Genomic DNA, 13807 nt, shown 5'->3' on the forward strand with positions numbered 1-13807 from the left:
AGGAGCTGCAGTACATGCAAATGAGTCTGGATAACCAGGTGATCTGGTAAAACACACCAAGCTGTATGCTTATCCTACAGTATAGAAGCATCTTAAGATATCTACTATTAGCTACAATAAATCCCCGTAGTCAATGAGGAAGAGATGGTCATTTTTTATTCTCAGCTTACTTTTTTTTACTTTTTTTTTATTTGATCTTTTCTCTTGATTAATGTTTCTTGCTTAAGTCATTCTCAGGATTCTCTGCTTCTCAATTAAATTTCAGATTACCAAGATCAGTCTGATTTGTCCATAACAAAATAAAGTAGATTGTACAGAAAATTAATTAGAGCCACTCAATTTTAAGATAGACAATATTTTTTTCCACTTTATCTTGTGCTCAAAACTTACTATTAAAGTTTTTGAACCTTTGTGAATAAAACCTGAGAGTAAGTAGTTCCAAAATTCTAGAACATGGACAAGTTTCAGTGGCCACATCTCTGCAAGCACAGATATTTTCAAATAGGGTGTTAATGAAATCAGAGTTAAATTCTATAAAGCTTCTCAGGTAACTATCTGATTCTTTTCTTAATCAGGCCAGCATGAGATCTTTAAACTAACTGCTTGGATACTGCCTTACACAGTGGGTATATTTACTCCACACATGTCTACAACTCCAGTTGTAGTTGTGCACATTTCTAAAATGACAAGTTTAGCACAATTTTTCTCTCTTCTAAATAAACTAAATTAAAAAAAAATCCAATCCAAACCAAAACCCCAATCAACAGGCTTCTTTACCTGCTATTTCATGAGTCTGGGCTCTGTAAACATGTCTTAACTGGGATGCCAGCATGCCACCATGAAAATATAAACATGTAGGAAAACATGTTCTGTTAAAAAGAGACAGTAATGGAGTAGACTGTCCACACCCTAAGTGCTCAAAGAGGCTTTAAGTGCCCTGATTGAGCTCAGTGTGAGGCCTTCACACACTCCAGTGATAGTTGTGAAGTTCAATTTTTTATAACCTGAGGTGTCCAATTGAGTTGTTAATATCTATATTTGAGCTGATTCATCTGGATTTTTTTAATAACCAGGAAAAGTCTGAAGTATGATCTAGTTGCTTAAACAAAATGTTTTGTGCCATTTGAGATGTCTTTTAGGATCCCAGAGTTTCTTTCTGCTTCTGAAAGTCATGAGACCTCTGTAGAGGCTGTGATAGCTCCTTTCTATGAGCAGATGTACGTGGTTAACTTACAGAACTGGAACTTGTACTGCACATCACTGAAGCCTGCAAAACTCCTGTTCTAACTAATTGGGCAAAATGTATGATTTTTTTATCATGGTTTTAAGTGTTTATTTTCCATACGAAATTAAAATATTTACCCGCAGGTGGCCAGTCTATGACATGGAGACATGCCTGTAATTTCTTCAATTACTTCACTCACCCTATCTGTGTTATTGCAGAGTTCAAGATGTCAAGTAAAAATTGTAACTCTATTTCCCTTATGTTCTTGTCTTAAATAATTTTGGTAGCTATTCCCAGCACAACACTACCATGTTTTAAATTGTCCTCTCATATTATGCATCTTATAGGCAGCTTGCATGCTTAAATACAAATTCACATGCAAATTCAAACCTCAAGTATCAATATATGTACTTGTGAGAATTTGTATCACTATCTTTTTGGAGATATCTTTTGCTCCAGACTTAAGTGGTACTTAAGAAGAAAGCCTTTACCCTGCACAAGTCTCACACTGTTGCCTGATATTTAGGTCCCTCTTCTGAAAGGCAAGACTTGTGCCCTGGACTCCCTAAGAGCTCGGTCCCTAAGATTTTGTCTCACTGTGACTGCCTTAAATGTTATTTTAATTGTCAATACAAATTGCACCTTAAAAAAATTGACTGGATGTACAGTTGTTTCTAGGCTTTAAAAGGTCTAGGTGCTGCATTAGGTTGGATTTCAGACCTCCCATGAACATTGTTGAAATGCTTCCCACTTGTCATGGACTCTGGAGATGGGTCAAAGTGGACCAGGAACCACAAGTCCACCAATTCTTTTTATTCATACCATCTCTATGTGTCTGTATTTTCTAAATTGCTGTAGAGATTTTAGCCCCTCTGGGGCTGGAAACCTTGTAAAAGCATTTTCTCTTTGAGGTACAGGGTATAACTTGTTCCAAGCTGGGACAGAAATACAAGGAAAAAGTTGCTTCTAGCAATATGTTGCCACTTCAGAAACCCTGAAGTCTAGCTTGACTTTGGTCCATCTATACTAAAATACAGTAGCATTAAGAAGGTAGATTTAGCTTTCTTATTATTTTATTTTCTACTTTAAGCAGGTTACATTTATTCTAGTGGTTCAGGTAAAGGTGAAGATGAAAACAAAAAGTGATTTAAGAAAATAGGTCAAAAATTACCTGTATGATAAATAGAATTCTGAAAGGATTTGTTTCCGTTCCAAATTCTTTGAGATCAGAAAAGGCATCTGTAACAATAAATAAAGAGTTGAAAAACATTTAAAAGTTTTATTTCTTTCTCAATCAATACTCTTTTTAAAATAAATCCAAAAAATTAAATAAAGGAATATTTTTTTCTGTTTACCTTCACATACTGAATGTCTTATTCAACAACACATTTCCAGTTAACAGATTCAGATAGCATTATTCCTATCTAGAGAGGCAAAGCAAGTTACAGAACATTAACCAGGGAAAGCTTTAGAATTTGACCCAGCAGAAGTAATTTCTCAAATAAAAGTCAAAATATTTGTTGCTGAATTGTCAAATACTTTTAGAAGGGAATTTCAAAGTTGTCTGGAGCTACTATTCCACAAGTAATTATTTCCTGCAGGGAAAAGAGCATAGGTTCCTTCTGCCAAACACAGTGTTCCTGCAGCATCTGATGGGACTGACATCACCAATTGCATACCATTCTAATTACACCTGTAATTCACCCATATGTCCAGCAGGCCGCTGTTATACTTGCTCAAATCAATAATTAATCAGAACTGCATCATTTTCAATAAAGTTCTCTTGCTTTTCCAATCAGAAAGCAGTAAAGATATGTCAAAGTGTATTCTACGGTGTATTCTTTGAAATGACACAAAAAAATGTTCAGATTATTTTGACAGAAATGTTCCTCTCTCTGCTTCTAATACTCTCTATGTACTGTTTTTCCTACTAGGTCTGAGGTTAGAGATTCCTCTACAGAACAAATTGTTTTGACATTTGCAATACTGCAATCAGTCTGCATCTCATCAAATAACAAGTGATTGTGTATTAGTCATGTTCAAAGAAGATCAAAAAATTGGTGAAGGGTCTGGTGTACAGGTTTCACAAGGAGGAGGGAGGTTGTTTTTTTAATCTGGACAAAAGGATGCTCGGGGTGGATCTTATCACTCTGCACCACTACCTGAAAGGAGGCTGTAGCAAGGTGGGGGTGAGTCTGTTCTCCCAGTGACAGAATGTGAGGGAATGATCTCAGGATATCTATTCCAAACCAAATTAATTGTACTATTCTATTCTACTCTACAGTTCTGTGATTTTATTATTCTATAATCTCAGAAATCTGAGTAAAATCACATCATTATATCAGAACTTACAAAATATCTTTAATATTACCCTTAAAAAGCAATCGTTGAAGAAATATAACTTTTTTGCTTTATCCAGAGTAAATCCGAGGCTTTAAGTTTATGAGGAAGTTCAAAGCCTAGACACAAAAACAAATTCATGTTCAAAAAAAAAGGTTCATCTCTATTCTAAGCATAAAGTTCTGATCAATCACTCACTGTGATATAAAGAGGAAAACTAGGGCACTTCATTTTTTTGCTTAACATACAAATGTAGATTCTGTACCCGATACTTATTCCTTTGTAAACAAATATATTTTAAAATATTTTATCTTAAATTGAAAACTTGAATATGTAAAAGTGGAGGTAAAAAAAGATTAAAACCTATGAATGATTGAAAAAATGAATTATTTTTACCTCCATTCTTTATTTCTTATGATCATAGTAGTCATTTCATTTGAACTTTCATAGATTAAACTTGGCTTACTGAATTCATGGAGATAAAGTAGCAATTCCACACTTCACCTAAAATGTTTTCTACTAAACATAACCATTATTTCAGCATAATTTTTTGTAGGATAGCCTGAATTCCAGAACAATTCCCTGAAATATGTCTTTTTTATCTGGTAACGCTGAAAATTCTTGTGTTTTCATTTGTTCATGAGTTGTGTGTACAGCTGTCTACATTTAAAAAAGATCAGAATTTCAAGATTTAGCATTTCTTTGTGTTCTATGACAATTGGGAATTTGAATGTAAGAATAACATTTTACATTGGTAGATATGAAGTTTTTTAACAAAGGTGTCAAGGATGACTAAATCAAGTAAAATCAGAGTGAAATCTTGCAGTTTGACTGACACATAGCTATAGATGAGAAGTGTTTATATAAAATTGCATCAGGTATTTTAATAGGAAAAAGCAATATTCAAAGTAGATATCATTTTCTGAAGCTTTGCACAGCAAAAAAGTTTGCAGAATTCTAAAACTGGAGTGGAGACATTCAGTCTTATAAAAAGCGACTGGCTTGTTCCTCTCACTTTTTAGGCTCACTTTTTTTTTTTTTTTTTTTTTTCAGTTTTAAACTAGTTGTATCTCAACCCACAAGTTTTCTCACTTTTGCCCATCTGATTCTCCCTCCATCTCACTGTGGGTGGTACTGAGTGAGCACTTGTGTGGTGCTGACTTGTTGGCCAGGGTTGCACCACTATGTGTGCAAAGTGAATATATTGATTACTCCCCAGATCCATAACATTTAGATTTAAGAGTCAGTAACATGAGTCAGAACAAGGGAAGTTAACAACAAGCACGAGTGTGTTGAAATGGTCATCTCAAATACTTGTAAGCATAATCTGCTTTTATTACCAAAGACCTGTAACTAACACTTGAGTGTCTCATCCTTTTGATACCAGATGCATATTATCTGCATTCATACAGCACCATAAATAAATTAGTTCGTTTCAATTTCTTGAACAGTTCAAAAGCTATGTAGCATGTATATATCTTTTTTTAGTCTTTGAACTTTTTTGAAAGCTATTTTACACTGTCTTTATCTTTCCCTGTCAAAACTGTCAAGTTGCATTAAAAATGAAAGAACACACTTCCTTAGAAATGAGGTACTTGTTGTTATGAAAAGAGAACAACTTGACCTTACTAATGGGTCAGCGAGAGCATTAGCAGAGTGTTTTCAGATATGGAAATGTACAGAATATTTGTTATGACCTTTTCAGACTTCAAGTTCATATTATTGATTGAGATCACAAAACAGGAAATACAGGAATTTAATAAAAGTAAGAAAAAAATCATATCTGCAGCTGAAGCTTTAAAAGAAAGCAAATTGGTTAACCAGCTAAGGTCACCACCTCTGTATCTGTATTTGATGAAATGCTAAATTAGCTTTCAGTAGTGAACCACCTGAGTAAATACTTTTTTCCATTTGCTTCACTATTGAAGTTACCCTACATTATTACCAGAAAAAGGAGATATGATTAAGAGCTTGAAAGAGGAAAGTTTATTTTTCTCTTCCAGTGCATAGCTAGAAAAATCATGGAAGGGGCATAGATTTGTTTGCTGTAGTATGTTATAAAATATGGTATAACAGAAAAAATGAAGATCATGTCCCTATATTGCTCTGCCTTTTTAGACAACGGAGTCCAGATCATCCTTTACCAGGTGTCAAATATGCAAAATTTTTATCTGAAGCATAGCTTTTATTCCATTTTAGACTCAAGGAAAGACAATAAATCATATAAAAAATTAATTTCCAGTCTCCTTTTTGTCTCAACAGTAAACAATTAATGACTCAGGCTGCTCTTTTAAAACAGATCACAAGCAACCTAAGTGTTTTACATATGGTGTCCATTAAGGAGTATGTTATATGTATATGTTGATATATATACAGACGTACACACATAAAGTATTATACATATATATATGTGTGTACATGCACACCTATATGCTATTGTGCAAACCATAATCACAATGAAAGTAATATCACAGAATCAAAGTAGAAAAAGACCTTTAAGATCATGCAAAAAGGAGGAAAACACATCATGTTATTAAGCTTAAAAAAGAGATGCTGCTCTGCTTTTCAGTCCAGGTATGAGAAAAAGAAATGGAGTGACTTTTTTCACAGCGTAGCTGAGCTAATGTAATATATTCGCCCATAGTAAGCCTTTATTTGCAAGGTGAAAATGCTCCTGTTGCAGGCAGTATAAAATATATTGGGCATCTGCAAGGGTGGAGTGGAGCTGTTGTCATTCACTGTGTGATTATACTGAATAAAGAATGACTCTTTCAAATCTGCCATGCATTCCTCCTTGAAGTTCTGACATGCATAACCCTAGGATGATGGATAACACATTGGCTATGGTTGACTACATTAACAGGGCAAGAAACTCCAAGACAAATTTCAAAAGTGCTTCACCAGTCAGTCTCCCGCGACAAGATGCTCTTCCAAAATTCCATCTTCATTTCACAATCTTTTTTAAAAATAAAGTTATTTTATGTTTGCATATTAAACTGCCAGCATCCCAAAACCATAATTCCAGATATAACTAAACAATTAACAGATTACAGGCATGTAAATTATGTTTCATCTGTGTTTTTCTGCCACAAATAAAAAAAAGTAAGTATTTTATAAGCTTGCAAGTCACTGCTGAAGTGTCACTTCCCTGAAGGAGAGTTTGCAGAGCTGTATATACTGCAGTAAGCTCAGAGCTGTTGGAAAACTGATAGGAAATTCTCTGAGGACTTCAGTTCTGAAAGGAATTTGTTTTCAAGAGCAAGTATTGTGTGTCTCCCTGTGACAGTGGTGGTCATAACAGAACCTCAAAGCAAGTTTTTGGGTAGACAGATAACACAAAATCCAAGGTACAACAGGAGCAATGATCTTACCAAACCATAATGCTGGTCAAGGTCTGACCCAAGTCACAAAGGGAAGGAACTATCATCATTATTGTTATGTAAATATGACTATGAATTAATTGTCTTCTTCCATAAACAGTGGAGAGCCGAGAGCCCACTGAGCTTTCCTGCACAGCTCCAGGCTGCATGCCAGGATCTCTCCCTGAGCCGGGACATCTCCCAAGGTTACTCTCTGAGGAGACACTTTTTGGGAGCAAGCTATAAGCAAAACTTTACTTAATTTACAACAAATTTGCGCCATGATTTTAGTGTACCTCTCTAGTTTTCTTCTTTCCTCCTTTATTCCTGACATGATATTATATATCAGAGAAATAATTTTATTTTTAAAATGAAATATTCATTTAAAAATCCAAAGTGGTTGTGAAAAGCAATATCACAACAAATGCTTCAAAGAACCTTTTGCTACAGAAAATAATTTCCTTCTCTGAATTCCAAACTTGTTTGTTTTTCTTCCTTGATTCTGACTTTTTGTTTAACTTTCTGTCATTGCTGAGGCATCAGATGTTTTCTTGCTTATTTGTGCTACAAGTATATAACCATAGCCTTTCAGGCAGTGATTACAGTACTCTGCTGCAGAACTGTGATGAATAATCAGTGCGCTCACTGTAGAGCTGACTGAGAACCAGAAAAAGGTACTGTGAAAATACTGTTCTTTTTTTATATATCTATTTTTTAAAATTAATTTAGGCTTGAAGAAAACTAACCTTCACAGGCTGGAAATGGCAACTACTTGAAACCTGCAAACAGAGCAGCCATTTAAGTGTACAGCACTAAGACTTGATTTTAAGAATCAAGTTAGCTCTTTGAAAAATCCTTGATAACTATGACTGTTTTGAAAAATAATTTTGTCCTGCAAAATTAGAACCATTTCTGTTCTTTGTATAATCACTGTGGAAAAGACGTGCTGGAGAAAATTATTTATAGTACTAGAGGTAGGTCCTGTACTCAAAAGCAAACCTCTTTGTCATAGGTGGCCTAATCATGTCAAGTGTAGCAAAAAAGTCCACAAAAAAAAAAAAAAAGAAAACAAACAAACCCCAAGAAAGAAACAAAACAAACAAAAAAACAACAAAATCAAAACCAAAAACAAACAAAACCCCCCAGAAATTATAAGACTGTATAAAAAATATCTTTTGGAATTAAAATGAGTGTGAAATTTTTACTTAGCCTAATGACTTAAGTAAACAAGGTTTATAGAAGCAAGAATGGAAGGAAGTACATATCTACCTGTACAATATTTTCCTTCTCATTACCCTGGAAAAGAGAAAAGTTCTGGATTTAAAATAAGATTAGAAGAGGTTAAAAGGTAGAGGAGAAAAATAATTTTCTTCAGTTTTATAATGAACAGCTTGCCAACAAGAAGAGAGGCAAGTTTACTTCCAATACTATTTCAATTTATTTTATTTCTTTTAAAAGTTGATTATGTTGATGAATCCTGCAAAAAGATGTTGGAAGTTTACAAAGACATAACTCAAAATTAGATTATTGTCACAGACAAGTTTGACACCCTTAATTTTATTTTAGTTAATTTTCCTTATGTAAATAGTATTCTTAAAGCCAGACTGACTATTTATTGGAAGCAACATTTACAAGAAATAGCTTTTAATCTTTTGTTGAAAAGCTGAAAAGGCTAGTTCAATTTTCTAAAAATGAAGTCATTATTAAAAAAATCATTAATTTATGCTATATAGAGGTGCCTTTTTTTTTAGGATTATGCCAATGGCTTAGCTAGGTGACACAGAATCATCTCTGGTGAAATTAATAAGGGACAGTTGGAAATAATGTCAGAAAAGAAGATAGGATGGTTTCTACTGCCAAATAGAAGCCCTTCTAGAAATGTTTTATTCTCTGACATTTGAAATCAGTAGATATTGATAATGATAGAATATTAGGTAACAAAAACAAAAAAAAAGAGTTCTAGAGTCTGGTTTCTGGTACTGCCTGAAGCATAGAGTCGTTGATTCTTTAGCCCAAAGCAGCTGCTAGAACATAAACAAGAACTCAGAAAGGGGAATTAGGAGAGTTCCCAGCCTAATGCACAATCCAGTACGACTCCATATTATTAGCCATCAGTTCTCAAAATGAAAAATTCTCGTATCAAATTTCACTGATAAAAGGAGAAGGAAGAGTGTGATATGCTAAATCCTGATGCCAGATCAGAAAAATTGCGAGATTCAGACTCTAAACATATGCAAACAAAGAGCTAAAACACCTGAGGCAAGCTCGGTCAAAGAGAAACAAAGATATGTCAAACACTTTAACTGTTGACAGTTGTCCTTGAGTTGTTTATAATGGCCCTTTACTATTCACTCTAAGTGATTGATCACCTAAGTCACATTAGTTTCTGCAACCCTCTTTTGGATTAATGAAATAGTTCAAACAGAAGAAACAAAGAATAATGAATAGTAAATAAACTCTAAACTTTGGTTTAAAGCTCATGAGGTGGTTAAATTCCTTCCTCCAACTGGCATAAGGAATTTAATGAAGGTCACACAGCCTGTGACAAACTGGTATTGCTGCTTAATCTTCTACTAAAAGCTGTTCTATGTTTTATAAAATTGTATATCACAAACTGGAAACTGTGGCATGAAAACTATGTATACCTTTTGATACAGAAGTGTAAAATAAAATTGTTTTTGTTAAGGTTGTTAAAGCTTCTAGTGTGGAAAACAGGTGAAACAATATACCAAAACCTGGAGATTACTGCAAAGTTCCACATGTATTTCACTTTCGATGTCTTATTTTTTGGAAGACATGTTATTTATTGCAGCTTTTCAAATTATTTATACAAATAAAAAATAATACACCAAATTTGATGTCATGTAACTATAATTTGGTTATTATTTAAATTATTGGTTTACTAAAGGGAATTTAACCATCAAATTCAGCTGAGTAAAGTGATATGTACAAAACTGAGTTGCTCTCCTTTTTACTGTGCAATGGCTCAAACACATTAGGCCCGAAAGATTTGTCATTTCCTGTCAAACAAGAAGATAACACACTATCACTTCTCACTATATTTATCTGTATCATCCTTTATTACTATGTAGAAAATTCCTCCTTGCTATCAAAAAGGAAAGTTCCTCTGAAATATTGAAATAATAGATCAACTGATTAGTATCTTTTTTACAAATTCAAAGTTGCTGTTTAAAGATGCACATAAGCTTCCACAAATTATATTTGTGTTACACAGAAATCATTACTAATACAGAAAATACAGTGACTATATCTTTCATATGGCCATTTTCTTGTCCTTTTGCTTTCTCCTATGCTTCTTAAATGCACGCACAAAACTCAGGACACAGAATCAAAAAAAGTTACACTCATTTGGGGGAAAGTTAATGGATATAATTAAGCATTTCTACAGATTTTTACTGCCTATCACAGCCCTCCTGTTTCACACTTCTAATTAGTTAAATTTAATGTATTTTGAAAGGAACTCAGATGGTTTTTTATTTGTCTGTATAAATGTAGTGTATGGTGTATCTGCACCACCAAACTATACAGCTAATCAGTCAGCTGAAGAAATACCAATGGTAGCTTGCATAATTTTGGATCTATAACTTGATTGAGCTATTATATTTTCTCCTCATATTGTTATAGATGACTATTTACATATTTTTCTTAATTTGGAGGTTAGATATGCTTCTGAAATGTAGCTGCTTGAATTAGTTATATTTCTTTTTTTTTAATAAAAACATCACAAAAAAAAATCAAGCTTTGGAGAAGTGTGCACATCTGCCCTTTTAGAGGTGGACCTTTGTGAACTTCTCTTTGCACCTCAATCTTTGTATTTTACTCTTCACTTACTGACCTTTAGGTTATGCAATACCATGTTCATCAGTTCCAAGAGCTATGAATTAAAATTACTCAGACAAAATTAGGTGCCATTCAATCATACACTCCCACATCCCTTCAGGAATCACCACAGCTACCACAAAGTCATAACAGCTGATGCAGTTTATGAGGGAGTATGGCAAAAGTGGAAGAGCACTTCACAGCAATTTCATTCAACAGGTTATTATTCCCAGAGTGTCACAGTTAATGCAGAGAAAGAGTATTCAGGGAGGTACAAAATGCAGCCTGGAGCTAGATGTGTTGCTCTTGCATGGTTTGTTTTTTTCAGCATTTTCTGCAGAGTAACAATACAGAGGCAAAAATTTGCACGCAAGAAAAAGAAGGGAAAGGAAGTCTCACTTTTTGAAATTAATAACTACATGACTATTCCCTGAGGTCAGAATTTTTTTTCCTGTGATTTCTCTTTTGCAGGATACAGAATACAATTTAACTAATACCATGACTACATATCACCAGCAAAAGTTACACAATCAATTTATAAACTTCTTGGAATTAGAGGTTAAGAAACTTTATTTTATGCAACAGTATAGAACATCTAATAGTCTGAAGGCTGTGGGATAAAAGGCTTGTTTGAGATGACTGTGGTGGACTTATTTTGTTTCCTAATGTAATAGCAAGCAGAGTTTAGAGAGGTTTGAGATGTCAGATTTGAAACACTTTTTAAATTATGATACAGCATTTCTGAGAAAGGAAAAGAATCATGTTGTAGTTCAAAATACCAAGAAATATGGATGACAAGAATGAACTTTTTTCATTTAAGAAACAAACTGTTGAAATATATTTGCTGTATTTTCCAGCTACTGAAGGCTCCTTCCCCTCAACTTCAAGTACTCAAGAATACTAGCAATTCTAAACATGAGAAATGTTTTGGACACAGATTTCATTGTTAGTAATTTTTTGTCCTGTGTAAGATTTTTATGATATATTAGATTTTCTTATAATGTGTAAGAATCTACAATATTTTATTCATAATTTTCAGTTCTCATCTCTGTCTTGGAACTTAAACCCTGGGTGTTACAGCCCAGAACTTACAAGTGCCTTAATTCTGCAATGAATTTTGCTTTTAGCAAATAGAGCAGTGAGTGCTCCATATGGAAATCGTGAATTTCACAGCTGAAGCTCATCTACTGTTCTGCCTTTTAGCAACTAAATATAAAAGCTGTGAGAGTGTCTAACAGAAACATTCCTGTCAATGCATGGAAGCGAAAGTCAATATTAAGTAAAAAGCAACTGAAACTCACTTATTGGGAAAGAAAAACAGGGTATGTAAGTGGGAGTAGGTGCAATCAGTGATGTTTACATGTACATAATTAAAAACTGTTAGTTCCAAAGAGGCAATACCCAAAAAAGTTGTTCTAAATAGTTGGTAAAAAAAGGTCTTCTAACGAGATATCTTAAGCATGATTTTTATGATGCTTTGTTGCAACTGAAGTAATTATAGCTACCTTATAGATGAGTTGATTAAAATTTATAGCAAAATATGGAATATATCTGTCTCACAAAAAACATGGTATGCCCACTCTGAATGTTGCTCTCCACTGAGAATCATTATTTATGCTTAATTTAGGCTGAAAAATAATGAATAAGTCCCATTTAGAAAACAGTTACACAGCCATATTTAAATGAGAAGGAAAAAGTAGATCTAGCGTTTTGTGGGAGCATCAATTTAAAAATCACATTTCTGTCATCTTCTCTTTACTAACACATGAGCTGAGATATAGATGATGGAAAGGTGAAGAGATAAAAGAAGAGTCTCTTTCATTATCTTCATCTATTTATAGATGAATAAATAGACAATAAAAATATCTAAACTATCCCTTGTCCCCTCCAAAAAATGGAATTTGTAAGTGCCTCAAAACTTCATCAGGGTAGTATTTTTTTCCACTATGGAGCTAACTGTAAGGACCCAGAAAACCTCACTAGACAAGCCTCTTAAAAGGGCTTATGGTTTTTTGTGCACTCAGAGTTACACACGTGGGAGAAATAATGACACAATACTCCTAAGAGCTCAAAACAACAAAAAGAACTTCATTGGAAAATCAGAGAACTTTGGCAAAAGCTTAGAGCAGCATTAAATCAACATAAAATATTTCACAAAGGATTAACTCAGACCATTCAACTCAGCAAACTCTTTGCCCATCTGATTTTAAGTTACTTAAAACTTCAAGAGAGAATTAGAAGATGAAACAGAAAAAAAGACAGAAAAGTTATAGAAAAGAACAAGTACAGCTACACTCCTGTTTCCAAAGGTGTTCAGCTGGTAGACGTTCCAGGAGGCAGAAAGATCAAGACATTTGCTTGCAGCATCTCCTGGGTTAAGCACCCTTTGGCTTTCCTGTGCCCTGCCCCCAGCTGGGGCTTTGGTCATTTGGCCACTCTGGAGCTGGGATAGGGGCTCCAGGAACAGCTGCAGAGCGTTGTGGTGTGCCAGGGATTGGTGGCCACTGCAGGGACGGGGTGCAGGCCTGGAGAACATGGGGTGTGCAGGGCACTGCCTCACCAAAGGCAAGGCCTGACCTTGACCCTTCTCCCACACACATGCACGAAGTTTTTCAAGCCAGCAATCCTTCCAGTCTATCACAGATTACATTCAATAGCTGGTCAGTGGTTTAGAAGTAGAACTTTAAAAAATTGGTTTAACAAATGTCCAATCGTGTTTGAATTAAATAGCTTTCAAAAAGAGCTCTTGCAGAGATATTTTCAGGCCCTATTATTTAAATTTATTCAGTAATATAATATTTGATGTGTATCTGTAGGTTGGAAAGACATTTGAGAATTTCCAATTGAAATCTGTTGAATATATACACTAATTTTGAAAATTACACAGCTAAATAAAACTTATTCGAATACTACCAAATTTATAGGAACAATGTTCACTGTCACCATGATATTTATCTACTGTAACTAAGGCTTACATACATGTTGAGACAGAAACTGACTGAGGGGAATTATTCCATAAATTTCAAGCCTCAGGCCTTGTATC

This window comes from Zonotrichia albicollis, chromosome 2 (genome assembly GCF_047830755.1).
Source record: "Zonotrichia albicollis isolate bZonAlb1 chromosome 2, bZonAlb1.hap1, whole genome shotgun sequence".
Lineage (NCBI taxonomy): Eukaryota > Metazoa > Chordata > Aves > Passeriformes > Passerellidae > Zonotrichia > Zonotrichia albicollis.